Source organism: Hevea brasiliensis, chromosome 8 (genome assembly GCF_030052815.1).
Source record: "Hevea brasiliensis isolate MT/VB/25A 57/8 chromosome 8, ASM3005281v1, whole genome shotgun sequence".
In the NCBI taxonomy this organism is placed as follows: domain Eukaryota; kingdom Viridiplantae; phylum Streptophyta; class Magnoliopsida; order Malpighiales; family Euphorbiaceae; genus Hevea; species Hevea brasiliensis.
Window position 1 is genome coordinate 32,221,854 of NC_079500.1, and position 13,939 is coordinate 32,235,792.

Below are 13,939 nucleotides of genomic sequence, written 5' to 3' on the forward strand. Positions count from 1 at the left end.
TAATTTGGACTCTATAGCCTACAGATTTAAAACCAAAGGTTCCCCTTCCTCCCCTGTTTTGGTCTTGTAACGCCTCTTACCCGGTCTACAATGTAATCGAGTAAGGTGTACACATTCGGTACCGGAGCACCCTATCTTATCTTGTCGTGTACATTATTAATTTAAATTCCATTTATTCATATTATCCTATGTGTTGAAATTTTTTTTATCACATTTTATTTTTATGGAGACCCGAACAGAGTCTCATCTGCGTTATTAGCGTTTGGCGAGTTTCACTATTTACCTGTTAAAAATAGTTTCATATCCATCTCATTTTTCCATATATCATATCATATCATATCATATCATCATTTGCTCATACACATTTCTCATATTTTTTTTCAAGTAAATACTTTTCATTTCATTTACATAAAATCATGTACAATATTTATAAACTATTATACAATCCCAAAATGAATTACATCTTTTACTTATAGACAATGAACAAAAAGTACAAAACATATAACCATGGGCCCTACCAAGTACACAACTGACTCCAACTCTAATACAGATATGATCAAACTCTCTATCAGAGCACTACTGCTGCTGCGGCTGCTGCTGGTCTCCAATACCTACGCGTGGTAAACCAACGCGCTAAGTGAATTGCTTAGTGGTGTATAAAATAAAGTAAAAATAACTAAATATATATAGATAATTATCCCATGTATAATTTCATAAAGAAATGTAGATTTCATAAATTTAAAATCATTTACGTGTTTATTGAACTTTGGGAGCAAATAAGCTTATTAGGATATTCTCTGCTCATTTATTACATATTTAGTCTTATTAAATTCATATCATTATTCAAGTAACTTATAACAGACTATAAAGACTGGATACACGGGAGTAAACCAGTTAGACATCCGTATGTCTATCATATATACATCGGTCAAGTCAGGCACAAGGCTAGCGGGTATGCATAAAGCCAGAAATTATATTAGGCACAATGACCAACGAGCAGGCATAAAGCCTGAGGAATAACCATATCAGACAGATATTGTCTATTAATGATCATTCAAGTGGGCAGTACTGCAATCTGTAGTCCCTAGTTAGTATATCAATTGATCTAAGCTATATATATAAGTCTGTGTATACTTTGGGCAAATTAGTGTTATTAAGTACTTATAGACTTATTATTTCATGTTAAGCACTATTAGTGCTTTATAGTAATTTTATGTCATTTGTAATGGAAAAATAGGTTCCAATCTCACTTTTATGTAACTTATGTATTTGGCAAATCATTTAGGTAATTTATATATCATGTATCAAATAATTCCTTGAACCTTTCTTTAGGTCCAGATTCTGTCCCCTATCTTTCCCTAGCAATTTGGCTAAGATGTAGGGTCTGTTTGACCACACTTCCTTCATGGAAATTGCTCCTCTATGTTTAAACTTTGATTTCTCTTTTTAAATCACTCAATTTGGAGTTTTAGAAGTTAAGTTATGGTCAATTTTCTAAGACTGGTCCATTGACCCTTTATGGTTCCAGAACCAGGTAGATTATAGAGTCAAACTTTGTCTAGTCATTTGGGGATGTTACAGTCATATTTAAGCCTAATGTCCTTCATATGAGTTGTTCCCCTATGTCTTAGGGTCACATAGGTTCAATAATCACAGTTTTTTAGGTTATGTAGGGTGAGTTATAGCCAATTAATTGACTGGACTCCTGAACCCTGTGCCTTCAGGATTTCAGGTTCAGGTCAGTGTCTTTGATTCTCATTTTAGAGTTCTTACACTCAAAATTTGAGGAAAGTTCCTAAATCAAAGTTGGATTCTTGTTTCTTAGGTTTCCAAAAAAGTTTGGCTCATCCCAATTGGAGTTTTCTAGTGGGAGATATGATATAAATGTTGTTCTGGGGTCAAGTGGCTATGTAGTTCAATTTCAAAATTTAGAATACTGATTTGTCCTAGCAAATTGTCCAAGTTCCATTAGGTTCTGTGTAACACCCCTATTTGCATAGCCTGGTATATTTTGCTATTCCGGTGATCGATGTCTATCTGGATAATTAAGGAGATTAGAACCACACTTAAGACAACTAGATAAGCTATAAACACAAATAATTAGTAATTGCCAATTATGTAACACCCTCATTTTCGTAGCCCGTACATCCTACTATTCCGATAGCTAATGTCTATCTCGAAAAGTCAAAATATCTGGAACTACACTTAATTGACAGTGAGGAACCATAAAATAATGAAATATGTGATGAGAAAAATTAAAAAAAAAAAAAAAGAGGTAAAATGTGACTAAGTTAAACGAGCCGAACCCGTAGCGATGGGTGACCGCACCGGAAAGTTACGGTGATGACGGTTGACTAGCCCTCGACTGCAGGGAACCCGAGAAAATATTTTTGAGACATAATTAAAGATCTACTGAGGTGTAATTGATATTAGAAATGTCGAAGGAAAAAAATTAGTAAGTCAGTATAAATGGAAAACAAAAATTAAAGAAATCAACGGTACAAAGAGTAAATCGGTAGCACCGAAAAAGTCCGAATTTGACCCAAAGAGGGGCATTTTGGTCAATTGACACTTAGAGTTGACTTTTGACCTAAATGTCTATTAAAAATATATAGTATTAAATTTTGAAAATTTCATGAAAAATGAAATTATACATGAAATACAATTAAGCAAAAATGAGTGGTATAATTTGGAATAATTAAAAGTGAATTATTAAACTAATTAACCTAAGGTTAGTGGAGCATAATATATATTAATTAACCTAAAGATAATGAGTTATAAAAGGGCTAAAGTGGACAGATTTCTCCACTAACTCATTTCATTTCCTTCAATTCTTCATCCATGGCCGAAAATACTCTCCCATAAAACTCCATGGCCATTCATGCATGAAGCTCCAATCCTCCATGATCAAGCCCTAGTTTCTTCAAGAGTTCTTCATTAAAGTTAGTCTATACATCTGCGCAACACATAGGCAGCAAAAAGAAGAAGTTTTGATGAGGTTTTGCAAGCTCCAAATAAAGGTTAGTGCTTAATCTTCCCATTTTCCTTCACTAATCCTTGTGTTGAGCTTTGGGTAAGTTGAATTGCTAAGAAAAATTGAGGAAAGGATTGAGTATTGGTGAACCTTAGTTTTGGCAGCCATGAAAATGCATGGTTAATGACTTATTCTTATATTTAATGGATGGGAATTAAGGTTGATTAACTCAAATGGAAGTTGTGGTAAGTTAATATCCAAGTATGTGTATGTTAGTGCTTGAATTAAGGGTTTAATAGTGGGACTTTGATGCTTTAGTAAACTGCCATGTTGGGCAGACTTAAATATCATGAATTTGTGTGTGAGTTTATGAAATTTATCAATGAAATATGATGGTGTTGAATGGTGGGCAGTTTGTGTAATTGCCATGGAAGTGTATGTGTGATATATGTGTTGTTGTACATTGAATTTGGGTTGAAGTAAATGTTAAACATTAATGGTGTATTGTGTGCATTGAGCACTTGAGTGTTCTGCCCAATATGCTTGTTGGAATTGTGTTTAGTATTTGTAGAAGTGCTATGAATAAATAATGAAGTCATGAGGAGGAGGAGGAATGTCAAATTGGAAGTGTAATTGTCTTGTGCAGGTTGTGTATGTTGGCAGCACCTAAATTAGGTCATAAATGCAAAACTATGAACCCAATTGGTGTGAGGCCAATGGGGGGTGAAACTAGACACCAAATAGGCCAACTTTTCATGTAGAAATGTTGCCAAAATTATGCCTAGAAACTGACCTTAAAAATGACTAAATCAGGATTAGTGACTTGAAAGCCTGAAAATTGACCATTTGGGTAGCAGTTAGTGTTTTGACCATAACTCACTCAAAATAGGTCCAAATGACCTGAAATTTTTACCATGAATAGATTAGACACAGAGCTACAACTCTTATGAAGACACCAAAACATAGAAATGACCATAAGCAAGTCAAAAGGCTTGCACAAATTCGGGTATAAAAAATTGCCAGAACCAGAAATGACCTAAAAATGACCTAAAGTTGCCATTTTAGTGCAATTTGTCCAGCTTTAGTAAATTGACCATATCTTGGTCTATACAACTCAGAATTACCTGAAATTTTGCCCTGAGTGCGATAAGACATAGGGCTACAATTTTGCTTGTTTGACCAGAAGCTAAAAACCAAGAGAAATAGGACTTTAAGTTAGACCAATCTAGCACACAAAAATTGAGAACTTGACATTTACATACAATGATGCTTGAAATAATTTGGCAATAAATGCCAACTTGTAAAAATGGTAAATTGCACTATATTGGTAGCATATTGAAATGTGAAATGTGACATATTGGTAACATTAAACCTAATTCACCTAGAGTGCATCAAGGGTCAACATTATAGGTTGACTAAGGAAAATAATAGAATTAAATAAATTAATTATTTAACCTTATTGCTAGAAACAGTTTAAATGAGTACTGAAACACTTCAAATTGTGTGTTTCAGTTAGCAAAGACTCAGGGAAGGGGAAGAAAATACTGAGTCAGGGCTAAGAAGTTACTCTTCAGAGGTTTGTGCACAACTAGTTTTTAATTGATTTTGTTCTAAATATTTTATATGATTAAATAAAGTTATTTTCCTTATGTATTATATTTACCAAGTATTGAATTTAATTCAATGATTATTGAAATGATTATAATATGTATGAATTTAGCTTTGTGATATGGTATTTCAATAAGTATTAAGCATTGTTGTGGATTGAATAAATTATGTTTTGGAAAATTGTGACAGAAGATGTTTTGAATTGTGATGGGCAATTTGCATGGAAAAATGCAAACTTATGTTTTGAATTGTGATGAGCATAAAAATTATTGGATATTGTGATGACCTAATTTGAGGTAGACTCAGGTAGAGGCACTGTTTATTGTATTGTAATTTATGCTCACAAAAAGGACAAAGAGATTCATGATATTGTTTTATATTGTCACACCTTACTCCTCTGTAAGGCATAACATGATCCCGTAGAATACCTAATAAACTACCGCACTTCACCTACCGATAACTCATTAAGTACCTTACAAGGGATTTTAAAACAATTTTCTTACTTTTGTTAAGTGGTGAGCATTTTCTAATAGGTATTTAAAACATTTAATTAAAATTAAAACTAGTTAATATTTTTTGTCCATTTTATTTTTGAGCAAATTTTATAAAAATTTTGCCAGAGTTCCGTCTGTATTTTGAGAAAACAGTTCTTCAAATACCTGTAAAAAGCACTTCCAATATAAATTTTCTCAACTACTACTTCAATTTCACAATCAATCTCAATCAATTTCAACTCATTTATCAATTTCCAAAAAAAAAAATCAAATCCACCATTTTCAATATCCAACAATCATCAAATGCTAATAAAAAATTTCATTCAATTCAAAATAAATAAAATTGTTTCATTCATAATTCATTAAGGACAAAACAATTTATATACATTCTTATAAAATTTACATTAAGAGAAATTCAACTAAGATTTATTACAAACTTTACAGAAGCTTTATACAAGCTGCTCAAGGCCGAATTTACATGTCTATACATTTATGTGCAATACATACATCAAAAGAAATATTTACAGTCAGGGTATAAATTATACCCGACAACTTCAAGCTGATAAATCCTTAATCCTCAGCAACTCAGTCTGCTGCTCCTCTAGTCTCTATATCTGCGACAGCAATAAAAGCTATCGTTGAGTACTAGGACTCAGTGGTGCACAACATACTAAAATAATCTTTATGCAAAACTTAAATCACATTTATTCAAAATTTTGACTGAACATGAGAATTAAATACAAATCATGCATTATGAGATTTTAATCGCAAATAATTTCATTTTGAAGTATCAAATCACATTTCATAAAACCCACAGTTAGATCATGCCATTCGAAACAAATAGAATCTCAATAGCCAGAGGCTAAAGAGAAATCACATCACAAGGCTAGCTAGCTCAAATATATGGATATCCATTCACATCCTCTTCTACTGGCACACCTTAACACTTCTCTAGAGAAGGAATCAAAATTCGAAACTAATTACCCCACTAGTCATGCTAGTGAGGTGTTAAATATATGGTCATGACACAGTGGTTTCAAAACTTATCTTAATAATTTGCTAAACATTGCTATTTCAAATATACACAATAATTTTCACAATTTAAATAAAAAAAACCATAAATAATATCATAAATAAACTTTCAACAATTCAAAGCAAAAGTAAAATACATATTTCATTCACTTTATCAATGAATTTTAAAGCATAGTGATGTTGTGCACAAACCTCAAGCGAGTCGCCTCTTGGCCTTGACTCGGTTACTCGGGTTCTTTCCCGGTATTCTTTTCAACTGGAACACATAATTTTACAGTGTTTCAGTACTATAACTTAGCATAAATCCAAAAATAAATTTAACTTCACTTTTACCTAGCTCTAACGTGCTAAACTCGATGTTCTTGAAATTTTGTGTTTTGGGGTTACTATTCACTACACTATTCAAGTCAAATTGTTGACTTTCTAAGGCTTAATAGTTATGGGAATTCCAACTTCACCCACATACCACATTTTGGTCACTAAATTTGTTGATTTTGGTTGTTTATTCAAATTCTAAGTCTTTTAAGCAAATTTGATAATTTTCAGTTTTGGTGTCTAAGGTTACACTATTCCATTGGTCATTTTTTCTGTTAGAATTTGGCAAAACTTCCTTCATAGAAAATGTTCCCTATTGTCTTAAGTTTATTCTCCTTTTTGAATCACTCAAATTGGAGTTTTGTAGCCCAAGTTATAGCCATTTGAACCATGGCTGCCGGATTGGATTCAACCCAGTTTTCTGGGTAAATTTTGGTTCTAGCAGTTTTAGGTTGCCAATTTTGGGTGGCCAAATGACTTAGTTAATGGCATAATTTGGGTTTTCATTGTTCATGAAAGTTTTAGATCTATATCTCAACTGTCTACTAGTAAAATTTCAGGTCATTTAGACCTGCCTAGCTCAAGTTATGGCCAAATGAACAAACACTGTTCATTTGGTCAGTTTGTACAGAGGCAGACTGTGATTTTTCAAGTTTGGTTAATTTTTTCACTAGGTTTTGGTCACTTTTTGGGCATGCTTCCTAAATAAAAATTGTGTCATTTAGTGTCTATTTTCATTCCCAATTGGTTTTATACCAGTTGGACTTGTAAATTTTCATTTTTGGTCCTTCAAAGTTGACTTGTTCATGTTGCCAGCAGCATGACCACACTCAATCCGAATTTGGCCTTAACTCCAACCATTCCTACACACTTCATTTGGTCACAAATGATCATTTCTCACTTCAAATTAGGTCCAAAACATCATTTACAAGTTTCTCACATTTTTGGTCTCTAAACCCTAATGTCCAAAACCCTATTTCACAAACTCTTGCATTTAGCTACTTTCAAAGCCTTTAATCATAACTATTCAACTAATTAAAGTTCATATACCCATTCAAACCATTCAAATCATGCAATAAACCCCCATACACATGCTGGCCAAATTTCAGCTTAGTCCCTCAACAATTTGTTTCATTTTAAGTTTATTTACAAGTTAATAAAGCTAAAAATATAGAAATCAACTAAATTTATCAAGTTTGCTTACCAACCTTTCTTAGAACTTCAATTCCTTCAAATCTCTATCTTTTGTATTTCTTTCCTCTTTCAATCTTCTTCTCAAGTGACTAAAACAAGCTCTAATGAGGTTTTTATGGAAGCTATTAAGGTTTAGTGAAGAATTTTGAGCTTGAGTGCAAGCTTTAATGGAGGCTTAACAATGGAGAGGGAGAGAGAGTTGGGAGACGGCAACATGTGAGGAAGTTGACTTTTTGTCTTTTTTTTTTCTTTCTTCTTTTATGTATTTTGTCTTATGGAAGACCCAAAAATCCATTTAATTAAATTTATTAATTATAGGATTTATGGCATCATGCATGATGTCATCTTCCTTCACTTTTTCATTTTCTTTCTTTTTTTTTTTTTCTATTAGTTCTTTAATTTAATTATCAATTCTGAAATTTTCTTTTCTCCAATTTTATTTGACAGTTAGGTCAGGAGTCAGCTCTCGGGGTCAATTGACCAAATTATCCCTCGCAGGTTCAACCCGGTTTGCAAATAATTTAATGTTTCTTCCTGCTCTCTAACTTAATTATTTGACTGGCTTAATAGTTCTTTTTCGTGTTTTCCTCTTTTCCAATGTGTTCGTAATGGTCCTAAGGACTGCAGCGTCTCATTTTACAGTTCGAAATTTGAGTTTAAAATGACTTCGCAGTCCTTCCCGAGAAGGTCACCCATCGCTATGACTCTCGGCTCGTTTAACTTATTATATTCTATTTTTCTTATTTATACTTAACTAATTGATAATTACTAAGGCTTCTCTAGTTGTCTTAAGTGTGGTTCTAGTCTCCCTAATTGTCCGAACGAACACCGGTTACCGAAATAGTGAAATATACCAGGCTATACAAATAGGGGTGTTACAATTCTCCCCCCCTTAAAATAAATTTCGTCTCGAAATTTTATCAGGTATTAATCTCTGAACAGCTGTGGGTGTTGCCTTCTCATGTCCTCCTCTCGTTCCCAAGTAGACTCCTAGCCCGAATGATGGTTCCACAGCACTTTCACTAACGGTATTTACTTGTTTCACCTTATAAGCCAGAATCACTATGGGTTCTTCCTCATATGTGAGGTCTGGATTCACTTCAATTTCTTCCACTGGTAGTACATGAGATGGGTCTGATCGATACCTCCTCAACATAGACACATGGAAGACATTATGTATCTTCTCCAACTCTGGAGGTAGTGCCAAACGATATGCTAAAGGACCCACTCTTTCCAGAACCTCATATGGCCCGATAAAACGAGGACTCAGTTTCCCCTTTCTGCCGAATATCATAATTTTCTTCCAAGTAGAAACCTTGAGGAATACTTTCTCACCCACTGCATACTCAATATCCCTTCTTTTCAAATCAATGTAGGACTTCTGACTGTCTAATACAGTCTTAAGTTGATCTCTGATCACCTTGATTTTCTCTTCAGTCTGCTGAACAATTTCAAGTCCAATCACCTTTCTTTCACCCATGTCATCCCAACACCATGGGGTTCTACATTTTCTGCCATACAAAGCTTAATATGGAGGCATCCCAATGCTTGATTGGTAGCTGTTGTTGTAAGCAAACTCAATCAAAGGCAAGTGTGTGTCCCAACTGCCCTCAAATTCAATCACACAAGCCCGTAGCATGTCCTCCAAGATCTGAATTAGCCGCTCAGACTGGCCATCTATCTGTGGGTGGAATGCAGTACTAAAGTTCAATCTAGTTCCTAGGGCTCTCTGAAGACTACCCCAGAATATAAAAGTGAACCTACGATCTCTTTCTGATACGATGGATACTGGCACTCCATGTAGTCTTACAATCTCATCAATGTACAACCTGGCCAATCTTTCTAAACTGTAGTCCATCCGGACTGGCAGAAAATGAGCAGACTTGGTTAGTCTGTAAATAATGACCCATACTGCATCATGACTCTTCTGTGTCCTCGAAAGTCCCATCACAAAATCCATCGTTATTCTCTCTCATTTCCATTCTGGTACTGGTAGTCGATGTAACAACCCAGTGGGTACTTGATGCTCTGCCTTTACTTACTAACAAGTTAGGCATTTAGAAACAAACTCTGCCACATCTCTTTTCATACCCATCCACCAGTAATGCTCCTTTAGCCCTCTATACATTTTTGTGCCACTAGGGTGCATGGCAAAAGGAGACTCATGTGCTTCCTTCAAAATGATCTTCCTCAATTTAACATCATTAGGAACACACATTCTGCCCTGGTGTAGCAGTAGACCATCATTTCTTATTGAGAATTCTGGTTTCTTGCCCTGTCTGACTTCTTCCAATAGCTTCTGATACTTCTGATCATTCTGAACAGCCATTCTGATCTAATCAATCAACACTGGCTGTACATGCCATGCAACTGCTGTCTGCCCCTCATTATTAATCGCTAAGCTAGCATGTAATGATCTCAACTCATGTACCATAGACAAAGGAGTAACTCGTAGACTTGCCATAGTCTTGTGACTTAAGGCGTCAGCCACAACATTAGCATTCCCTGGCTGATAGTCTATCAGACAATCATAGTCTTTTATCAACTCTAAACATCTCCTCTGTCTCAAATTCAACTCCTTCTGAGTGCCCAAATACTTCAAACTCTTATGATCTATGCAGATATAACACTTTTCCCCATACAAATAATGTCTCCCGATCTTAAGAGCAAACACTATAGCTGCAAGCTCCAAATCATGTGTCGGATAATTCCTCTCATGCGGTTTCAGCTGGCGTGATGCATAGGCAATGACATTTTGATCTTGCATCAATACACAGCCTAACCCATTGTGAGAAGCATCACTGTAAACTGTGTATTCTTTACCCGGGGTAGGTAAAGTCAGGATTGAAGCTTCAGTCAAACATTTCTTCAATTCATTAAAACTCTGTTGGCATTTATCCGTCCACTGAAATTTCACATCTTTTCTAAGCAGCTTAGTCAATGGAGATGCCAACATGGAGAATCCCTTTACAAATCTATAGTAGTATCCAGCTAAACCCAGAAAACTGTGAATTTCTGTGACATTTCTGGGTGGCCTCGAATTAAGGACAGCTTCAATCTTACTTGGATCTACCTTGATGCCCTCTTCTGATACTACATGCCCCAAGAAAGATATTTCCTTCAGCCAAAATTCACATTTCGACAATTTGGCGTATAGCTATTTCTCCCTCAAAATCTGCAGTACAATCCGCAGATGTCTATCATGCTCTTCTGCATTCCTCGAATAGACCAATATATCATCAATAAATACCACAACAAACTGGTCGAGGTATGATCTGAAGATAGTGTTCATCAGATCCATAAAAGCAGCCGGAGCATTAGTTAACCCGAATGGCATGACCAAGAACTCATAATGGCCATAACAGGTTCTGAAGGCAGTTTTAGCAATACTCTGCTCCTGTACTTTCAATTGATAATAACCTGATCTCAGGTCAATTTTGGAGAACACAGCTGCACCCCTCAACTGATCAAACAAGTCATCAATGCGGGGCAATGGATATCTATTCTTTATTGTCACCTTATTCAACTGCTGATAGTCAATGCATAACCGGAGAGTGCCATCCTTCTTCTTAACAAACAACATCGACGCTCCCCAAGGTGACACACTAGGGCGGATAAATCCCTTGTCAAGCAATTCTTGCAATTGCACTTTTAACTCTTTCAAATATGTAGGTGCCATTCTATATAGTGTTATGGAGATTGGGTCCACACCAGGCATAACATCAATCTCAAACTGCACCTCTCTTTCTGGAGGTAATCTTGGCAATTCATCAGGAAACACATCCGGAAAGTCACATACAGTAGGGATGTCCCTCAGTGCTGGACTCCCCACTTGGGTGTCTATCACATGTGCCAAATATGCTTCACACCCCTTTCTGATCATCCTTCAGGCTAGTGCAGCAGAAATGATGCTTGATGGCAGTAAATACCTCTTCCCATGTATTATCACATCACCGTACAGAGGGAGACCAAAAGTGACTGTCTTCAGTCTACAGTCAATCATGGCGTGATGCCTGGCTAATCAATCCATGCCTAAGATAATATCATAATCCCTGAAGGGCATTTCAATCAAATCTGACAGAAAAACATGTCCTTGGATCACTAAAGGATAGTCCCTATAAATTATGTTGACCCGGACCTCTTGTCCTAACGAACTAGTTACTAGCACTTCAAAACCCATTTGCACACATGGAACAGCAAGTGAACTGACTATGCTAGCACTAACATATGAATGGGTTGAACCCAGATCAAACAATACAAATACTTCTTAATCAGAGATAGAGAATGTACCAGCTACCACATCGAAAGTCTCAGCCTCTTCTCGCTGTCTCATCGTGTAGACTCTGGCTGACACACTCCCTTGTCCTGATTGACCAACTGTGCCCTGACTGCCAGAAGCAGTGCCTCTACCTCTGCCTCTTCCTCTACCAACTAATTGTGAACCTCTGGGAGCAGGACTCTGAATTGATCCTTCGGCAGTAGTAGGAGCTAGACCATATCTCGGAGCACTAGTGCAGTCTTTAGCTATATGGCCCTTACCTCCACAGTTAAAACAGGCTCCAGTGGCCCAATAGCATTCCCCCCTATGAATCTTGCCACAAGTCTCACAGGGGCGGGTAGAATATGAACCCCTGCTCGACTGCTGACCAGACCTAGGGGGTTTCTGTCCAGAGAATCAGCCCCTTCCAAATCTTCCTCCTCGATCCCTGCTGGGTCCACTAAATTTCTTTCTCTTCCCAGAAGTACCACCAGAACTTTGTTCAACCGATTTTTCCCCTTTGTCTTTCTCTGATTTTTTTAACTTTTTCTGATTTTTCTTTCATTGAGGTCACTTCTGATTCAATCCTTTCTAGCTCAAGTGCTTGAGACATGAGTTCTGAAAAATTGCTGTGCCTGAACCCTACAACTTGCATTCTCAAACTGGGCTTCAAACCAGTCTCAAATATCTTGCATCTTGCTTTGCTGGTAGAGAGGAGACTCCCGCATAGTGACTCAAGCGGGAGAACTCCCTCTCGTACTCTGCCACTGATCGGTTCTCTTGTTTCAAACTCAAAAATTCTTGTAATTTCTGATCAATATATGCATCTGGGATGTATTTCTGTTTGAATTCTCTGATGAAGTCATCCCAGGTCAGTACTGGTGGTTCAGCTAAGCTGTGGGGGATGGTCTTTCACTAATCATACGCATCCCCTTGCAGTAAGGACATAAAATATTCAAATTTTAGTTTATCTTGGTAGTGCAGCTTCTTAAATACTCTATCCATTCTTTCAAGCCATTGTTTTACCTCTAAAGGGTCCACTGTACCCTTAAATTCTGTAGCCCCATACTTCAGTAATTTATCATATTGTCTGGCTGGAGGCAGTGGTTGTGCCACAGGTGTCTGGGGTGCAGCTTGAGCAGGCATACCCCCAGCCATTTGTTGAAACATCGCAACCATCTGCTGTGCAAACTGTGCAGGAAACTGTGGCATTGGTGGGCCTGGTGCTGCTGATCCACTAACATTCTGTAAAGCTGGGGCTTCCCCTTGTGCCTCTGTAATACCCCCGTTTGCATAACCTGGTAGATTTCACTGTTTCGGTGACCGGTGTCGGTCCAGACAATTATGGGGATTAGAACCACACTTAAGTCAATTAGAGAAGCCATAAACACAAATAATTAGTAATGTTCAATTAGTTAAGTATAAATAAGAAAAACAGAACATAAGAGGTTAAACAAGCCGAGAGTCACAGCGATGGGTGACCTTCTCGGGAATGACTGCGAAGTCATTTTAAACTCAAATTTCGAACCGTAAAATATGACGCTGCGGTCCTTAGGACTATTATAAACACAGTGGAAAAGAGAAAATCATGAAAAAGGACTGTTAAGTCAGCCAAATAATTAGGTCAGGGAGTCCGAAGAAATATGGAATTATTTGCAAACCGGGTTGAACCGGTGAGGGGCAATTTGGTCAATTGACCCGAGTGACTCGACCTAATCACAAATAAAATCGGAGAAAAGAAAATTTCGGAATCGAGAATTAAATTAAAGAACTAATAGAGAAAAAAAAAAGAAAGAAAATGAAAAAGTAAAAAGGTGATGACATCATGCATGACCTCATGCATGATGCCATAAATAAATAAATAAATTTATTTATTAAATTAGATTTTGTGGTCTTCCATAAGCAAAATAGATAAAAAGAAAGAAAAAAAAAAAACACAAGTTTTCTTCTTTTTCAAAACGTCACTCTCTCTCCCTCACCCTCTCCCTCACTTAAACCACCATTAAAGCTCATTTTTGAGCTTGAAGAACCAAAATCCAACAATAGAAAATTGTCCTACCATAA